Below are 16897 nucleotides of genomic sequence, written 5' to 3'. Positions count from 1 at the left end.
CCATCAGCAAGACTTTGATTCTACCTCTGAAACTGCCCGATCACACACAAGCCAAGCAAATATCAGCATGAGGGCGCTGGACAGAGAGAAAGAAATTGTATTAAGCAGTGGGGTGAAAACAGGAAACATCACAAAAGAGCAAGTAGGTTCAGAACAGAGGCTAAGAGTAAAATTGGGGAAATCCCCTACTTAGGATCCTCTAGCCATAACAGATATGTATATAATGCTTTCATCCTCACTTGTGGGATGGAAAGGGAGCTATTAAAGAGGTTCAGACACTAAGCATTGCTGAGGACTGCTTTGCCCAGGCAGTTTTATGCCCAGCCTGTCTCCTTCTGGGCTGAAAGAAACGCTGGGCTGGATGAAGCACAAGCTGGAATCAAGATTGCTGGGAGAAATATCTATAACCTCAGAAATGCAGATGACACCACCCTTATGGCAGAAAGCAAAGAACTGTAGAGCCTATTGATGAAAATGAAAGAGGAGAGTGAAAAAGTTGGCTTAAAGCTCAACATTCAGAAAACTAAGATCATGGCATCTGGTCCCATCACTTCATGGCAGATAGTGGCAACAGTGGCTGACTTTATTTTTCTGGGCTCCAAAATAACTGCAGGTGGTGACTGCAGCCATGAAATTAAAAGACACTTACTCCACGGAAGAAAAGCTATGACCAACCTAGATAGCATATTTAAAAGCAGAGACATTATTTTGCCAACAAAGGTCCATCTGGTCAAGGCTATGGTTTTTCCAGTGGTCATGTATGGATGTGAGAGTTGGACTGTAAAGAAAGCTGAGTGCCGAAGAACTGATGCTTTTGACCTGTGGTGTTAGAGAAGACTTGAGAGTCCCTTGGACTGCAAGGAGATCCAACCAGTCCATCCTAAAGGAGATCAGTCCTGAATATTCATTGGAAGCACTGATGTTGAAGCTGAAACTCCAATACTTTGGCCACCTGATACGAAGAACTGACTCATTTGAAAAGACCCTGATGCTGGGAAAGATTGAAGGCAGGAGAAGGGGACGACAGAGGATGAGATGGCTGGATGGCATCACCGACTCAATGGACATGAGTTTGAGTAAACTCCGGGAGTTGGTGATAGACAGGGAGGCCTGGCGTGCTGCAGTTGATAGGGTCCCAGAGTCGGACATGACTGAGCGACTGAACTGAACTGTCTCCTGAGTTCCTGAACACAGTACTCAGGATGTCATCTAACCCTGTGAGTGTTCCTGAATCCAGGTTGTGTACCAAGTACCTGGACTTCACTGGATATTCCGCTTCAGTAGAGCTAAGACTGGCTGATGCATTTTTATGTTTTTACAATTCCATGTTGATTCCAGCGCACAGCCATGACCAAAACCTGGTGTGACACCCTGTCTAGTTCTCAGCCTCTATATTCCATCTGTCACCAACTCTAGACTCCCATGGCCCCTCTACAAAAAATTTGCTAAGCCACCAACACGACAAGCCTTGTAGAGGAACTCTTGTAGCTCTCACCCTAACATGGCATCCCAGTTCCAATAGCTGGACATTCTCCAGTGTTGCTTTCTCCTCCTTCTGATCCCCCAAAGCAGTGGTTCTCAAGCAGGGCCAGTTTTGCCCACGGGACATTTTGGAATGTCTGGAGACATTTTTGGTTGTTACAACTGGAGAGGAAGGGGTAATCTGAGATCTAGAGGATTAGAAACTAGGGATACTGCTAAACATCCTACAGTCCATAGGACAGCACTGCACCACCCCCCCCCCCCCCCCGATAATTCAACAAAGAATTATCCAATCAAATTGCCAGTGGTGCCAAGATTGTGAAACCTGCCCTAGGACTTAGTCTATTCCTTGCTTTTGTGAGCTCCCCAACCCCTAAAAATAAATTTATATACATAAGAATTGTCTAGGATACCTGTAGATTTCCAAGACCCATCCTTAGAGATGCAGGCTTAACAAATCTATGATTAGCCCCCCAATTTTTAACAAGCGCTCCAGGTCATTCTGAAGCAGGCCTCTGAGCCACACCTGGAGAAACACTACCCTCAAGAGACTGAGATTCCCTGGTGGCTCAGCTGGTAAAGAATCCACCTGTAATGCGGGAGACCTAGGTTCAATCCCTGGGTTGGGAAGATGTCCTGGAGGAGGGCATGGCAACCCACTCCAGTATTCTCTGTCCATAGGAGAATCCCCTTTGTCCCGCAGAGTTGGACATGACTGAGCAACTAAGCACACGAGCTGCTGCTGCTAAGTCGCTTCAGTCGTGTCTGACTCTGTGCGACCCCACAGACGGCAGCCCACCAGGCTCCCCCATCCCTGGGATTCTCCAGGCAAGAACACTGGAGTGGGTTGCCATTTTCTTCTCCAATGCGTGAAAGTGAAAAGTGAAAGTGAAATTGCTCAGTCATGTCCGACTCTTCACAACCCCATGGACTGCAGCCTACCAGGCTCCTCCGCCCATGGGATTTTCTGGGCAAGAGTACTGGAGTGGGGTGCCATTGCCTTCTCCGAGCACACAAGAGACTTAAGTCTTATTTCCAGCACCAGTTTGGCACCAGGGACCCGCTGCCAGCTGACCGATTTCCCTGAAACAAACATTCTGTTAACCTGAATTTCTGAATGTAATACATTCCTGGATTTCTTGTCACCATGCTCACCTTCATGTTAACCCAGTTTCTGCCCCTGTTCAAGACAGCAGGAGTTAATTTCAGGTCTTGGCAACTAGGAGGATACAGATAGGCACTTCCTGCCTTCATGGAGTTTATATACTAGTGAAGGAGGATAACAAGTAAGTAAAAAATCGCAGGTAACAGATGAGTGTTCCTTCCCTGTTTCAAGCACTGCATTTTATACAACCCCCATTATAGCACTGAAGTCAGTCTAGGAGAGTGGCAGAGATCAAGAATGAATGTACAGAGCGCCATGTGGTCCACATTTTTCTATCTTGTACATGAGCATATCTTGAGAAATTTTGTTTAAAGCACTGTCAAAATCAAGATACGTTCTGGGCTTCCCTGTTAGCTCAGTGGTAAAGAATCCACCTGCCGATGCAGGAGACACAGGTTAAATCTCTGACCTGGGAAGATCCCACATGCGGCAGAGCAACTAAGCCCCTACTCTACAACTGTTGAGCCTGTGCTCTAGAGTTGGGAGCTGCAACTGCTGAATCCACATGCCCGAGAGCCTGTGCTCTGCGACAAGAGAAGCTGCCACAATGAGAAGCCAGTGCTTGGCAACTAGAATAGCCCCTGCTTGCTGCAACTAGAGGGAAGTCCACGCAGGAACGAAGACCCAGTGCAGACAAAAACAAAATTTTTTTAAAGATGCGTTCTCATCAAACATTCCCCTGACTTACTAGTCTAGTAAATTTATGAAAAGATAGGTTATATACAATAAAAGTACAAATAAAGAAAAAGCTCCCCACACCCGATTTTGACTGCTCACACATTTTCAGATTAGATCATCTTGAAGATTTTTCTATCTTCATGTTCACAGACACTGACTCTCTTATCATCTTCAAACTGCTGTTAAACCCATCACTTTTTTTTGGATGGGTTTTTGTTAAACCCATCAGACACTATTCTTCACTTCTAGAATCCATTTGATCCTCCTGTGGCTTTTGCTCTGTTGTTAAAATTTCTGTTTCTCTGCTGAAATTTCCTATGCATTCATTAAAAGTCTTTTTTGGTGTTTTTGTTTTTAGGCAGTTCTAATGGCTCCCTTAAAAATCCTTGTCTACTAATTCCAACATCTGGGTCAGTCACCACTGCGTTTCCTTTTTAGTATGTTCTTCATATGTCTGATTTAATTAGACTATATCCTGGATGTTGTGAATAATACATTATAGAAACTGGATTCTGTTTTGTCCCTCTGAAGAATTTTTGTTGATATTATTTAGTAGTAGTTTGTTGATATTGTTTAATTTGGTTGATCTCAAGCTCCAAATTCTGTCTTCCCCACACCGAGCCGCAACTGAAATCTCCCTTTCATTCTTTTAGTTTCAGCTGGGCTGTGTGAAGTCTGCCCCATGGATGTGGAGTTCTGAGATTAGTGAGAGATTTGAGCTGTGTGGCTACCCTCTGTAACTTTCTCCTTTTTTTCAAGATTTCCACCTCATTTCTACACTGTTTAGTTGCTCTGAACTCTGTCCTCAGATTCCTCAAGTAAGATTTAAGTTTTAGTAACAGTAAGGTTTCTGTATGAGTGTTAATGACTCTTAGTTGCACTGCCTGGGGCTTGCCCTAAGTTGAAAAAAAATGTTAAGAATGTGATTTTACCAGAATTTAGTTCAGTCGCTCAGTCATGTCCAGCTCTTTGCGACCCCATGAATCACAGCACACCAGGCCTCCCTGTCCATTACCAACTCCCGGAGTTTACTCAAACTCATGTCCATCGAGTCGGTGATGCCATCCAGTCCCCTCTGTTGTCCCCTTCTCCTCCTGCTCCCAATCCCTCCCAGCATCAGGGTCTTTTCCAGTGAGTCAACTCTTCACATGAGGTGGCCAAAGTATTGGAGTTTCAGCTTCAGCATCAGTCCTTCCAACTAGAATTAACTCCCCTCAAGTTGCTACATACTTTTGGTCACTCTCCATTACCTTTAGATAGTTTTTACTATTTTGTCCAAAGTTTAATTTCTGTCGTATGAGAGGGTTAGTCTAGTCAAGCTGCTCCACCATGACTTACTCAAACTCTTACTCCCTGCCCACTCTTCCCCAGATTAAGGACCTGCCTGGACTTTCCTAGATACAGATACAAAACTCAACATCTTACAGAGAGAATAGTTAAAATATTCAAATATCAAAATAGGACTGAAGTCCTAAAATGGACTCAGCGTACCAGATGGCCCAATATCCACCCAAATGCTGTGGAGTTCCTGGGTCAACTCTAGTGGAGACACTAATCAATCCATAGCTTCAACTCTTTTTTGCAGTAATTATATTTACTCAATTGCTCCAAACTCTTATGATGCAGAAGAATTATTAAAATATACTAGCTTAACATCATATTTTATTAACTAAATTATTATGGCATGATAGCTTTTGTAACAGGTGAAAAACATCACCTTTTCAAGATATTGTTCTTCTATGGTATTATTATTATCAACATTAGCCTAAAGGGTTTAATTCAGGTAACCTCTGATAATTTTTTCAGACTCACTCATCTTGAAATCCATTTCATTTAATTAAAAGATTAGTAAGAATGAAAAAAGAATAATTTCATGCCTTTCTGTTTTTCCTCATCCACCTATTAGTTTACAATGAGTTTACGTGGGTGTTGTTTTGATTTTATTTTTTCACTTCAACAAGAGACATTTATTTATCACAGTTCCAGAGACTGGTAAGTCCAAGAACAAGGTGCTGGCTGATTCAGTTCCTGGTGAGAGTCTCTTCATGGTTTGCTGGACACCTTGCTGTGTCCTCACACCAGAGAGAGAGGTGGAGAAAATCTTTGAATAATTTTAGATTTACAGAAAAGTTCCAAAAATAGTACAGATTTCCTTTATACTCTTCACTACAGATCCCCTAATATTAACATCTTATACAGGTGTTTTTTATGCATATTTCATTAAGGGAAATGGTGTTAAGGCAAGTTTTATTTTACGACATTTCCTATGTATTAACACTTCACCCCTAGGAAAATCTCTGGCGCTATTTGATCTATTTCTGTTTAATATTTTGCCACTGGGCTACTTCTCTCAATCCATTACCGAGGCTTATTTTCCATGATGGAGAAACAATAAGCATTCTTTTCACTTGGCCTTGTGTTTCAGCCCTGCCTTTGTATTGCATTAAGAAAAAAAAAAAACCCTAGATTTTCTTTTCAGAGTGTACAGCGAGGACTTGTAAATTAAAATCTGTAGGTGTTCTCTCAGTGTTCTGCAAACCTGATGAGGTTTTGCAATCCTGTTGTGAGTGCTGCTAGTAGAGAAAAAAAGAGTGTAGCACTACTAATTAGTGTTTATTTTTCCATCATGCTATTTCTTAATCCTGGTCCTCAGATACTAAGTGGAATTGTAGGAGAGAGAATACAGAAAATAAAGCATGTCTCTTTACCCCTTTAGAAAGGTGGAAACTTAAAGAAAAGTAGACTCCAAGGTAAGGAATCAAGTCATGGTTTCTAATCTTAGTTCCCTAACTAACTGTACCACCTGGAAATTTAAGTTGTACATGTGCATGCTCAGTCGCTTCAGTCATGTCTGACTCTTTATGACCCCATGGACTGTAGCCCACCAGGCTCCTCTGTCCATGGGATTTCCCAGACAAGAATATTGGAGAAAGCTGCCATTTCCTAGTATAGGTCACCTTTAAAGCAGAGCAGCAGGAATTATGCATGTGTATCACTTCTATTATTTGGAAAATAATTTATTCCCCAATTCCTACAGAAAGCTTCTTGTATGCCCCCTTGTTTTTCATTTTTAGTCCAAAACTGATCTCTGGGAGACCTTCTATATGTCCATCACAGACTCTTCAACCTCTCCCCCCTGCCAACCTATAATTACCAACTTTTCTTTTTCCATGTTCCTTTTACTGCCTTTTTCATTCCTCACTGGTATGCTCTTTCCATAATACAGAAAAATGGACAAAGACTTAAGCATTTAGCAGAGGTGTAAACCAAAATTTCTAATAGACAAATTTCCTCTTGACTCTCCCATGAAAATGCCCCTCCTGACTCTTCTCAAGCTGAATTCAGCTTGCATGCCTGTGCACCCAGAGTCAGAGAATCCTGCACCACAGCCCAAGTACCAGTTTTGAAGCTTCTCATTATCCCCACCCATCAGCTCAGGCCTTGAAGCACATACCATCCACACCCATTACCTCTGCAGTACCACACTGCTCTTCATCAGCATACTCAACCCTCCAGGAACTTGGCTCTCAGTCTCTCTCTTCACGGAGCCTCCCATCCTCAGTTTCATCAACTTCAGCACTGACAGTATCCTGACCATTCAATGAACTGTCTTAAAGCAGTTAAAGCTTAGCTTAACTAAGTTAAAGCTACCTTAAAGCTCAGCTGATCTTTCGCTCCACCTTAAATTACAGGCCAGTGAGGTTAAGCATTGTGCTTCAGATACCTCCTTCCTAGATTGGAAATCCTTATCTCTAACATCGAATGACCCTTCAGGAGCATTACCACTCATTCTTTTAACAAGAACACCTCTCATTTTTAAACATTTTGAAATATACCTTCTCAGTTCCAAGCCCTCTCTATTATTAGATTTAAGTAGTGTTTTATTTCTTGTGTGTGCGTGCATGTGTGCTCAGTCATGTCCAAGTCTTTGCAACCCCATTGACTGTGTAGCCCGCCAGGTTCTTCTGTCTATGGAATTTTCCAGGCAAGAATACTGAGTAGGTTGCCATTTCCTCCTCCAGGGAACATTCCCTACCCAGGGATTGAATCCATGTCTCTTTATATGTTTTAATCACTTTGACTGAATAGATGCATATCCTACAATTCAAAGATACTACTCCTTCAGATTTGAGATACAGGTGCAATATTAACATCCAGGAATAGACCCCATCTTTTCCTACGTGATCCTGATAAAATGAAGTATAGAACTATGCATCTTGTATCTTTAATAGAACAATAAGATGACCCCTAAAATTTTATTTTAGAGTCTGGAGAGCAGAAAGAAAGCTTATTTCAAAGATATTCTGAGATAAAAGCCCAATACCCAAGGTGTATCTCCCCAGGTCCTTGATCCAGTCTTACTTCAAGAATTCACACTTTTTCCAATGCCCATCACAAACTGCAGACTTTCTACAAGAAGCCTGGAAACCACGAATACCACAGACAGAAAGAGTGAAAGCAGTGTGGTTGAAGGAACAGGAGAAAAGGATAGGCTTGTAGAACTCCAGTTAGAATTTGAAGTGTGCTCCCCACAAAGTTTCGTTACTTAGAGAAGTTAGGATCCTGAGCTCTGTAAATAATCAGTCATTTAATCATACATTTATTATACACCATCATTATGTCAGGCATTGCACCAGACATTACAGATACAATAATTACAACACAGACGTGACCCCTGTCTTGAGAGGATTTACAGATTAAGGAAGGCAGACTTCAAACAAATAATATATAACTGAACAATTATATGTACAAACAACTGACAAGGAGAAGTACAGGATAGCTGAGAACTGAATAACAGGGACCAAACTTGGTTTAAACAGTTTTAAGTCAGGGAAGGCTTCTCTAAGGAGGACATAAATTAAGCTGAACTCTCAGGAGTTACATATGTAAGGACAAGCATGAGAAAGAGCATTCCATGTATTGGAAGCCAGTGAGGAGGAACACCGAGGCAGAAAAAAGTGTGGCATTTTGGAGGAACTGCTTTAAAGGGAATGATTGAGGGGGTATGATAAGCAATAATGCCTTCCAGAGAGAAAAATCAGAAGCAATCTGGTTTCTAAGCAGAGCCTTCTGAGCGATGGTTGAGAATTCTGGACTTGACTGTAGGAATAATGGGAAATCACTGAAAAGATACTAAGCAGGGAAGCGAGAGCATAGGTAAAGAAAAAAAGAAATCTGAAGACCAGATTCTGGGGCACCCCACAGATAGAGGTCAGTTGAGAAATAGAAACCAACAGAGGATATTGAATACACTTGTCCAGTGAGAAATACAAGAATCAAAAAAGAGTGGTATTCCAGAAATAAAATGAAGTGCTCCAATGCTGAAGACATGACAATGGAATTGGGCATTTGAGGTAAAAAAAAAGAGAGAGAGAGAGAGAGAAGAGGTCATTGCAAGAGAAGAGGTCAAAAAACCATGAAAAACCAGAATATTGGAAAAATTGTTTTTGCGAACATTGCAATCAGTAAGAATACTGACAGGAATCATGTTTAAAAGAGTGATAGTGAGCTAGATGTGGAAAATCTTCAAAGAGTGAGGAAAATCAGGAGCCATCAGGGTCTACAGATGATCTTGAGTGATCGCCCCGGCTTCCAAGTCAAGTCAAATAATTGTGAATGTTTGGGGTGTCAGTAACACGAGGTTGACCATATAGAAGTGTTGGCAGTCAACTACACATTAACCTACAAACATTGCAGGCAGATTCTTTACCAACTGAGCCACCAGGGAAGCCCATATAAAATTGCCAATTCTGCAATTTCATATGATGCAATCCAATATAACTGAATATATATAATATACATGGTAGAATATATACATGAATTGTGGTTGACCTCATAAGATGGTAGCTATTTATGTTAGTAGTATTTTCTTTTTCAGTTGTAAACTACCTTTGATTAGGAATTCCTATTTTTACTGCATGTGTATCTTTTGCTTTTAATTGGAGGGTAATTCCTTTACAATGTTGTGTTGGTTTCTGCCATACAACAACGTGAATCAGCCATAAATATACACATATCCCCTTCCCTCTTGAGCTTCTCTCCCATCCCCAATCCCCATCCCAGTCCTCTAGGTCATCACAAAGCACTGGGCTGAGCTTCCTGTGTTACACAGCAACTTCCCACTAGGTATCTATTTTACACATGGTAATATATATATATTTCGATGCTACTCTCTCATGTCATCCCACCCTCTCCTTCCCCCCACTTCTGTCCACAAGTCCATTCTCTATATCTATGCCTCTATTTCTGCCCTGCATGCATGTATATCTGTAACGACTCATACTGATCTTCTCGGTACTTTTAGTAGGTCATTTAGTACTTCTTATACATATGTTCCTATAATTGCTACTGCTGACTTATGTTGTCATTTCAGGGTGAGAATCATTCTCCTCACCTTTCCTGGTTGGGAAATGATTGAGAAATACACACAGGCATCAGGTGAGAATCGACATCAACTTTACTACTGATTAAGCTGGAAAAGAGAAGACAGCTGGGACCTGAGGCCAAGATGGGGCACCAACTCCTTCTCCTCTGGAATGAATTTATGCACTCAGTCATTTGACAAATGCAAACTGCTTCCCAGGGGCACAATTTTTAACATGACAGGGAGTAAACCAAGGGCAGGGTAGGCTAGGTTGGGGGGCAGAAGATGCAAGTATGTACAAAAGCCTCCATTTTTAAATTACTTTCTCTCAGTGTCTCCCAGAGCCACCCTTTCATGATGCTTTCCTCAGACTCTTCACAGCCATTGTGTCAACACTATACTTTTAAAAAATTGTTGGATAGGTGGCAATTTTGGAAGACAAAGTCAAAGGCAGCAACTACTTTTCCTTCTGCTTTTGTCAGCAGGGCTGACCACTATGGGCAGACAGATCTGAATGAGAGAGCTAGAGAAGTCAGGCCACACACATACAGTGACCCATCCAGCTGTCTACCAGTTAGGTAAGTTACCCTTCCCCTAGGGAAACATGTTAAAGGGATGGGGGAGAAAGGTGAAAATTTTCTCTTCCAAAATAACTAATGGTTTTGTAAGGTCTAAAGCTTATACAATTTGGAAGGTCCCTTTAAGGAAATATGTCCAAAATTACAAGTGTAAAATTAGGTAGAAAGTTTGGAAGATGCCTGAGTAAGTGGAGACCTTGAAACCTGTGTTATAGCTCTGTAAATATATAGCTTCATAAATTCTCCTCTGCTCTTGAGAAGGTAAACAGACCTATTTCTATGTGTACAGCCGTTAAGATGCTATCAGGTACAACAATTCAACTTGCAAGCAAACCAACCTGAAATGGCTTAAATGATAAACAAGAGTAGTGGCTCACAGTAACAAAGAGTCCAGTTGCCGGACAGGCTTTGTGGTTGGTTGATCTAGTCGCTAAACAATGTCATAATGACCCAGTTTCTTTCCATCTCTTCTCTGCTGTCCACAGTATCTATTCATCCGTAAACGGCTCATTTCAAGTTTAGAGCATGAATGCCAGTAACAGTGGAGACTAACAGCTTACTCTTTCCTGTTAGAAGAAAAAAGACAACTGCCTCAATCATAGAGCAAAAGCCCTGAGATTCAAACCACGGCCTATTGAATTCAGGAGTCTGAGTGACTTAGACCAAAACCGAGCATGGGGCAAGGGGGCTCGGATAACCCTAAAATATCAGGCCAACAAGGGCCTACCTCGAGACGGGACTAAGGATGAGGCTATGGCTCACCCGAGCCACACAGCTGCTGCAAAATGGAGGAGTGGAACTGAGGTTGGTGAAACAGCCACTAGATTCAACCAGAGGGTGGAGCATGGAATAAGCAAAATCTACTGTTGTTGTTTTACAAGACAGTCACTGGGTTTAACTTTTCCCTTTCATCTTCACTTTTCCTCTCTGATAAGACTGAATTCCTCTCCCACAAGACAGGGCAGGAATCATTTTTTTGCTAGTCACCCAGCATGTCGAGTAAGTGCTTAGTGTTTATTGACAGAATAAATGAATTTACCACAAACTTACGAGAAACAACTGGTTGGAAGCATTGAACAGGAAATTAGAATGGTTTACTTTGGCTACCTGATGGGAAGAACTGATTCATTTGCAAAAACCCTGATGCTGGGAAAGAGTGAAGACAGGAGGAGAAGGGGACGACAAGAGGATGAGATGGTTGGATGACATCACTGACTTGATGGACATGAGTTTGAGTAAACTCCGGGAGTTGGTGATGGACAGGGAGGCCTGGCGTGCTGCAGTCCATGGGGTCACAAAGAGTCGGACATAACTGAGCCACTGAACTGAACTGATATAAAATGGAACTATGTAGGAATATGAAATCAGAACAACAAAAGATGTATTTAGCGATTATTGATTTGAACTCAATTGACAATTTTCACGTCAGAAGGACTTTCCCAGTGTAAGAATATGCCTTCCAGAGCAGGAGATGCAGGTTGGATCCCTGGTCTGGGAGCAAAGATCCTGCATGCCTCGGGGCAACTACACCCATGAGCCACAAATACTGAGCCAGTGGGGTCCGGAGCATGCAAGTTGCAACTAGAAGATCCCACGTGCCACATCTAAGACGCAACACAGCCAAATAAATAACTAAAAATGATAATAATAATTCTCAGGTCAGAACCGTATGTCTTATCAAAGAAAGAAGAAAGAGACAGAAGGACTTTTTTATAAAGTGACTCTTCAGACTCGCACATGCCTGTGGTGTCAGGGGTTCAACAAGACATCAAAAACATTTCACAAAGAAACAGAAAGGTAACTGCAAAGTGAGGGATAATTAAGATAACTATTTGACTTTAACATCATATGTGGGGACAATTAGATTAAATGGGAGTACTTATAGTTTTGTAATAGAATAAAATATCATTATACCTTGAGTCAAAGGTAACAATTTGACACGTTTTTCTATATAAAAGCAAAACATATAAAGCAAGTAATCTTATTTAGTGTGATAAAGAAAACTGCTGGAGGGAAAGAACCATTTAACAGTTTTGCAAGACTTCTGATTTCCATCTGTTTTATCTTTCTCTAGATTTCTTCCTGAAAATATGGACAAAAATCAAAGCTTTGAAACTCAGATTACATTTTAGATATACTGTCTTTTTTTTTTTTAATTAATTAAGCAACTCATCGGTAAATACTTCTGGTAAGATTTTTTTTTAATGGATTGTTATTTCCATTTTCTTGCTTTTTTAGTGCAAACCTCTGAATATACAGCTTTATTAAATCAAGTCATACCTGTTCTGGGTAATATGTTATGTGCGATAGATTTCATTCAGGATTGGGCGGTTAAGCTGCAATGATTTTAAATCAAGTCTCCATCTCAGGAACCCAGTAATGTTAGGTAGGAGATTAGAAGAAGTCCACAGCTTGCCAAGAACTTCAGCTATTCTGATAAACAATTTGATTAATGATGCCGACTCTTCATACTAAACAGGTTATCCAAGTCTTATCCTTGATGCTTACTGTGTAGATAATACTTGAACCACCCTTTCCAACATAATCACTTGTACACTTAAATACCATTTCTATGAATATGTCAGTGTGCCATAAAGCACAGTGAAGTTTCATATGGCTGCACAATTTGCCTTGGTCTTCCTTCTGTACATTTCTAGTACCAAAAAATTGAGTAGGTTAAGAAAAAAGATGTAGGTAAAATTTTTTTAAAAATGCATAAAATGGCATAATTTTAAGGAACTTGATTTAAATTTTGTCTGAAAACAGAATCAAAGATATAGAGTATTGAAAGTTAAATGCAAAGGTATACGAAAATCATGTCTAAGAATATTATGCCAATTGACAAATCTTCTGCATAAAGATTCTGATTTTGCCAGACCATCTAACGGGCAATTAACATCCTCTTGTAGGGAAAAAAGAAATGTGTTTGGTGATGTGTTGTGTTTTTTTTGGTGATGTGTTTTTTTAAATAGTTATTTATTTGGCTGCATTGGGTCTTAGTTGCATCATGTGAGATCTTTCATTGTCACACAGTCTTAGTTGCTTCATGGCACGTGGGATCTTAGTTCCCCATATTGCAGGGCAGATTCTTAACTACTGGACCACCAGGGAAGTCCCTGGTAACATGTTTAAAGTGCTCTCAGATAAATGATCTTGAAGGATGTGGAGAAAAGGAAACCCTTGTACACTGTTTGTGGGGATGTAAATTGTTGAAGCCACTGTGGAAACCAGTATGGCAGTTTCTCCAAAAACTAAAAATAGAGTAGCTCTATTTTTAGGTCACTACTATATGACCTAGTTTTAAAGAGCCTCTTGATGAAAGTGAAAGAGGGGAGTGAAAAAGTTGATTTAAAAGTCAACATTCCGAAAACTAAGATCATGGCACCTGGTCCCATGACTTCATGGCAAATAGATGGGGAAACAGTGACAGACTTTATTTTCTTAGGCTCCAAAATCACTGCAGATGGTGATTGTAGCCATGAAATTAAAAGATGCTTGCTCCTTGGAAAAAAAGCTGCAACCAACCTAGATAGCATATTAAAAGCAACATTATTTTGTCAGAGACATTATTTTGTCAACAAAGTTTCCTCTAATCAAAGCTATGATTTTTCCAGAAGTCATGTATGGATGGGAGAGCTGGACTATAAAGAAAGCTGAGCAGCGAAGAATTGATGCTTTTGAACTGTGGTGTTGGAGAAGACTTTTAAAGAGTCTCTTGGACTGCAAGGAGATCCAACCAGTCCATCCTAAGGGAAATTAGTCCTGAATATTCATTGGAAGGACTGATGCTGAAGCTGAAACTCCAATACTTTGGCCACCTGATGGGAAGAACTGACTCATTTGAAAAGACCCTGATGCTGGGAAAGATTGAAGGCAGGAGGAGAAGGGGACGACAGAGGATGAGATGGTTAGATGGCATCACCGCCTCAGTGGACATGAGTTTGAGTAAACTCCAGGAGTTGGCAATGGACAGGGAGGCTTCGCGTGCTACAGTCCATGGGGTCGCAAAGAGTCAGACACAACTGAGCGACTGAACTGAATTGATATAACCTAGAAATTTCACTTCTGGGTATATATCCAAAAAACAGTAATGGAAAAGATACATGCACTCCTATCTTTATAGCATCATCATTTATAATGACCAAGGTATGGAAGAAACCTAAGTGTCTACCAGGATGAATGGATAAAGAAGTACTGCTATATAAATATATACAATGGAATACTACTCAGCCATATAAAAGAAGGAAATTTTGCCATTTGTAGTAAAATGGATGGACTTGGAAAGCATAATGCTTAGTGAAATAATATAAATACAAAATACTGTATGCTATCACTCATGTTGTGGAATCTGAAAAATAAAACAAACTAGTTAATAAACAAAAAAGAAGCAGACTCAAAGATACTGAAAATAAATTAGTGGTTACCAGTTGGGGAGAAGTGAAAGGTGAGGGGCAATAATGCAATTATATGAAATCATGTGTGTATAATTTTTGAAAGTTATAAAGCATCACAGAATTTAAAAAATCTTTTATTTGATAAATTTTTTTTTTCAAAAAGATGACTGATCAATGCCAGAACAGTCTGCTCTGGGGGTGAGCATGTTCAGGGTGGCATTTCCTGTTCTCGGCCCTGTGCCGCTGCAGCCAGGGCCTTGCCTGCCGCAGCCCAACCATGGCTTCAATTAGGAATAGCTACAGAAAGATATAGAAGAGCTTAAAGTGCCACTGGGAAAAGCCACCAGAAAAAGAGTATCTGATCCCCTCACAGCTGAAAAATCCAAGATTGAGACAGAAATCAAAAACAAGATGCAGCAGAAATCACAGAGGAAAGCAAAACTTTTAGAAAACAAAAAGCTAGCTGCTGTGGTTGCTCTTATTAAAACAGCATATACAGTGAAATTCAGTAATTATGGATGGGATCATCCAGACAAGTGTATGAAAATCTACATTAACTTCACTGCAGTTCATCAAGTGCTCACTGAGAACGTGCAGGTACATTTCACAGAGAAGTTATTTGATCTTTTGGTAAAGAATTTAAATGGGAAGAGTTACTCCATGATTATGAACAATCTCTTGAAACCCATCTCTGTGGAAGGCAGTTCAAGAAAGGTCAAGACAGATACAGTTATCTACATAAAGAAAGCAGAAAACACACAGTGGAACTACCTGACTCAGGTTGAAAAAAATGCAAAGAGAAAGATTAGACTTCCTATGATATTGAAACAGATCCTAGCGAGGAATTAATGAACATTCTAAAGAAAGTTTACAAAGATGGAGATGATACAAAGTGAACCTTTAATAAAGCCTGAGTGGAATCAAGAGAGAAGGAAGCCAAAGGAGATACAGAATTCTGAAACCTGAAAGTCTTTTTGGGAACTGTGATGTGGAAAATGTTTCCAATAAGGAAATGCTGGTGAGCAGCACAAATAAACGTGACATGTAACTACTTACACAGCCTTCTAAGTAAGGGCGATGAATTCTCCATTTCCTACTAGGGGAGTTATTTAAATAGTGGTTTAGTCGCTAAGTCATGTCCAACTCTTGCAACCCCATGGACTGTAGGCTGCCAGGCTCCTCTGTCCATGGGATTCTCCAGGTGAGAATACACGTATGGGTTGCCACTTCCTTCTCCAGAGGATCTTCCCGACCCGGGAATTGAACCCAGGTCTCCTGCAATACAGGCAGATTCTTTACCGACTGAGCTAAGAGGTAAGCCCCTGATTTAAATAAAATACGCTTATTAAACACTTCCTCCAAAGATGGTTTCTTTAGTAACTGGGTCATTTTATTCAAGAAAAGAGTAATGTATTCTAATGTGAAATGTAGAAAGTCTTGCCTAATGAAAATGCCACATTATGTGTATTATTATCCAGCTAGGAGGTAGAAAACAAAGGTTACTACTGCTTGCCTTTCAGTTCCTGACATCAGCTCCCACCAAGAATAAGTAAAAATAAAACCTGAATTTTTGCATAAAATGCAAAAAGAGAGATGATTTCAAATCAAATAGCCATTTATATAAAAGATGGGAATCCTCTACTTTTTTTCTCTTTTTTTGTAGATTTATTCTAAGGTCCAAGATAAATCAACCTATTTACATAATTGCATAGAACGAAGCCCAGGTCTTCGCAATAGCTCCTTATGACATGTATAACCTGCCCTACCCCCCCAGACCTCTCAGACTTCACCCACTTTTTTAATCCCTCTTCCTTCTGCTCCACCCACACTGACTTCCTTGCTGTAGCCAAACATACCAGGCACATTCTGCTAACCCTTTGCTCCGGCTGCTCCCTCTGTCTGAAATACTCTTCCCCTAGTCATCCACAAAACTCCTCACCTCCTTCAAATCTCTGCTCAAATATCACTTTCTCAATAATGCTTTTCCTGTCCCTGTATGCTATGTCACTTCAGTCCTGTCAGTCTCTGTGCAACCCTATGGACTGTAGACCACCAGGCTCCTATGTTCAGGGAATTTTCCAGGCAAGAATACTGAATTCGGTTGCCATTTCCTACTCAAGAGAACTTCCTAACGCAGGGATCAAAGCTGTGCCTCTTAAGGCCTCCTGCACTGGCAGGTGGATTCTTTACCACTAGCACCACCTGGGAAGCCCCTGTCCTGTCCATTCTACTTAAA

General features: G+C 40.7%; 1 pseudogene; it reads left to right on the top strand.

The window, feature by feature from the left end:
* Positions 1-77: 77 nt before the first annotated feature.
* On the top strand, positions 78-15712 carry LOC110138824 (calcyclin-binding protein pseudogene; annotated as a pseudogene).
* Positions 15713-16897: the final 1185 nt, after the last annotated feature.

Source organism: Odocoileus virginianus, chromosome 32 (genome assembly GCF_023699985.2).
Source record: "Odocoileus virginianus isolate 20LAN1187 ecotype Illinois chromosome 32, Ovbor_1.2, whole genome shotgun sequence".
Lineage (NCBI taxonomy): Eukaryota > Metazoa > Chordata > Mammalia > Artiodactyla > Cervidae > Odocoileus > Odocoileus virginianus.
This window is presented reverse-complemented; position numbering and strand designations above follow the sequence as displayed.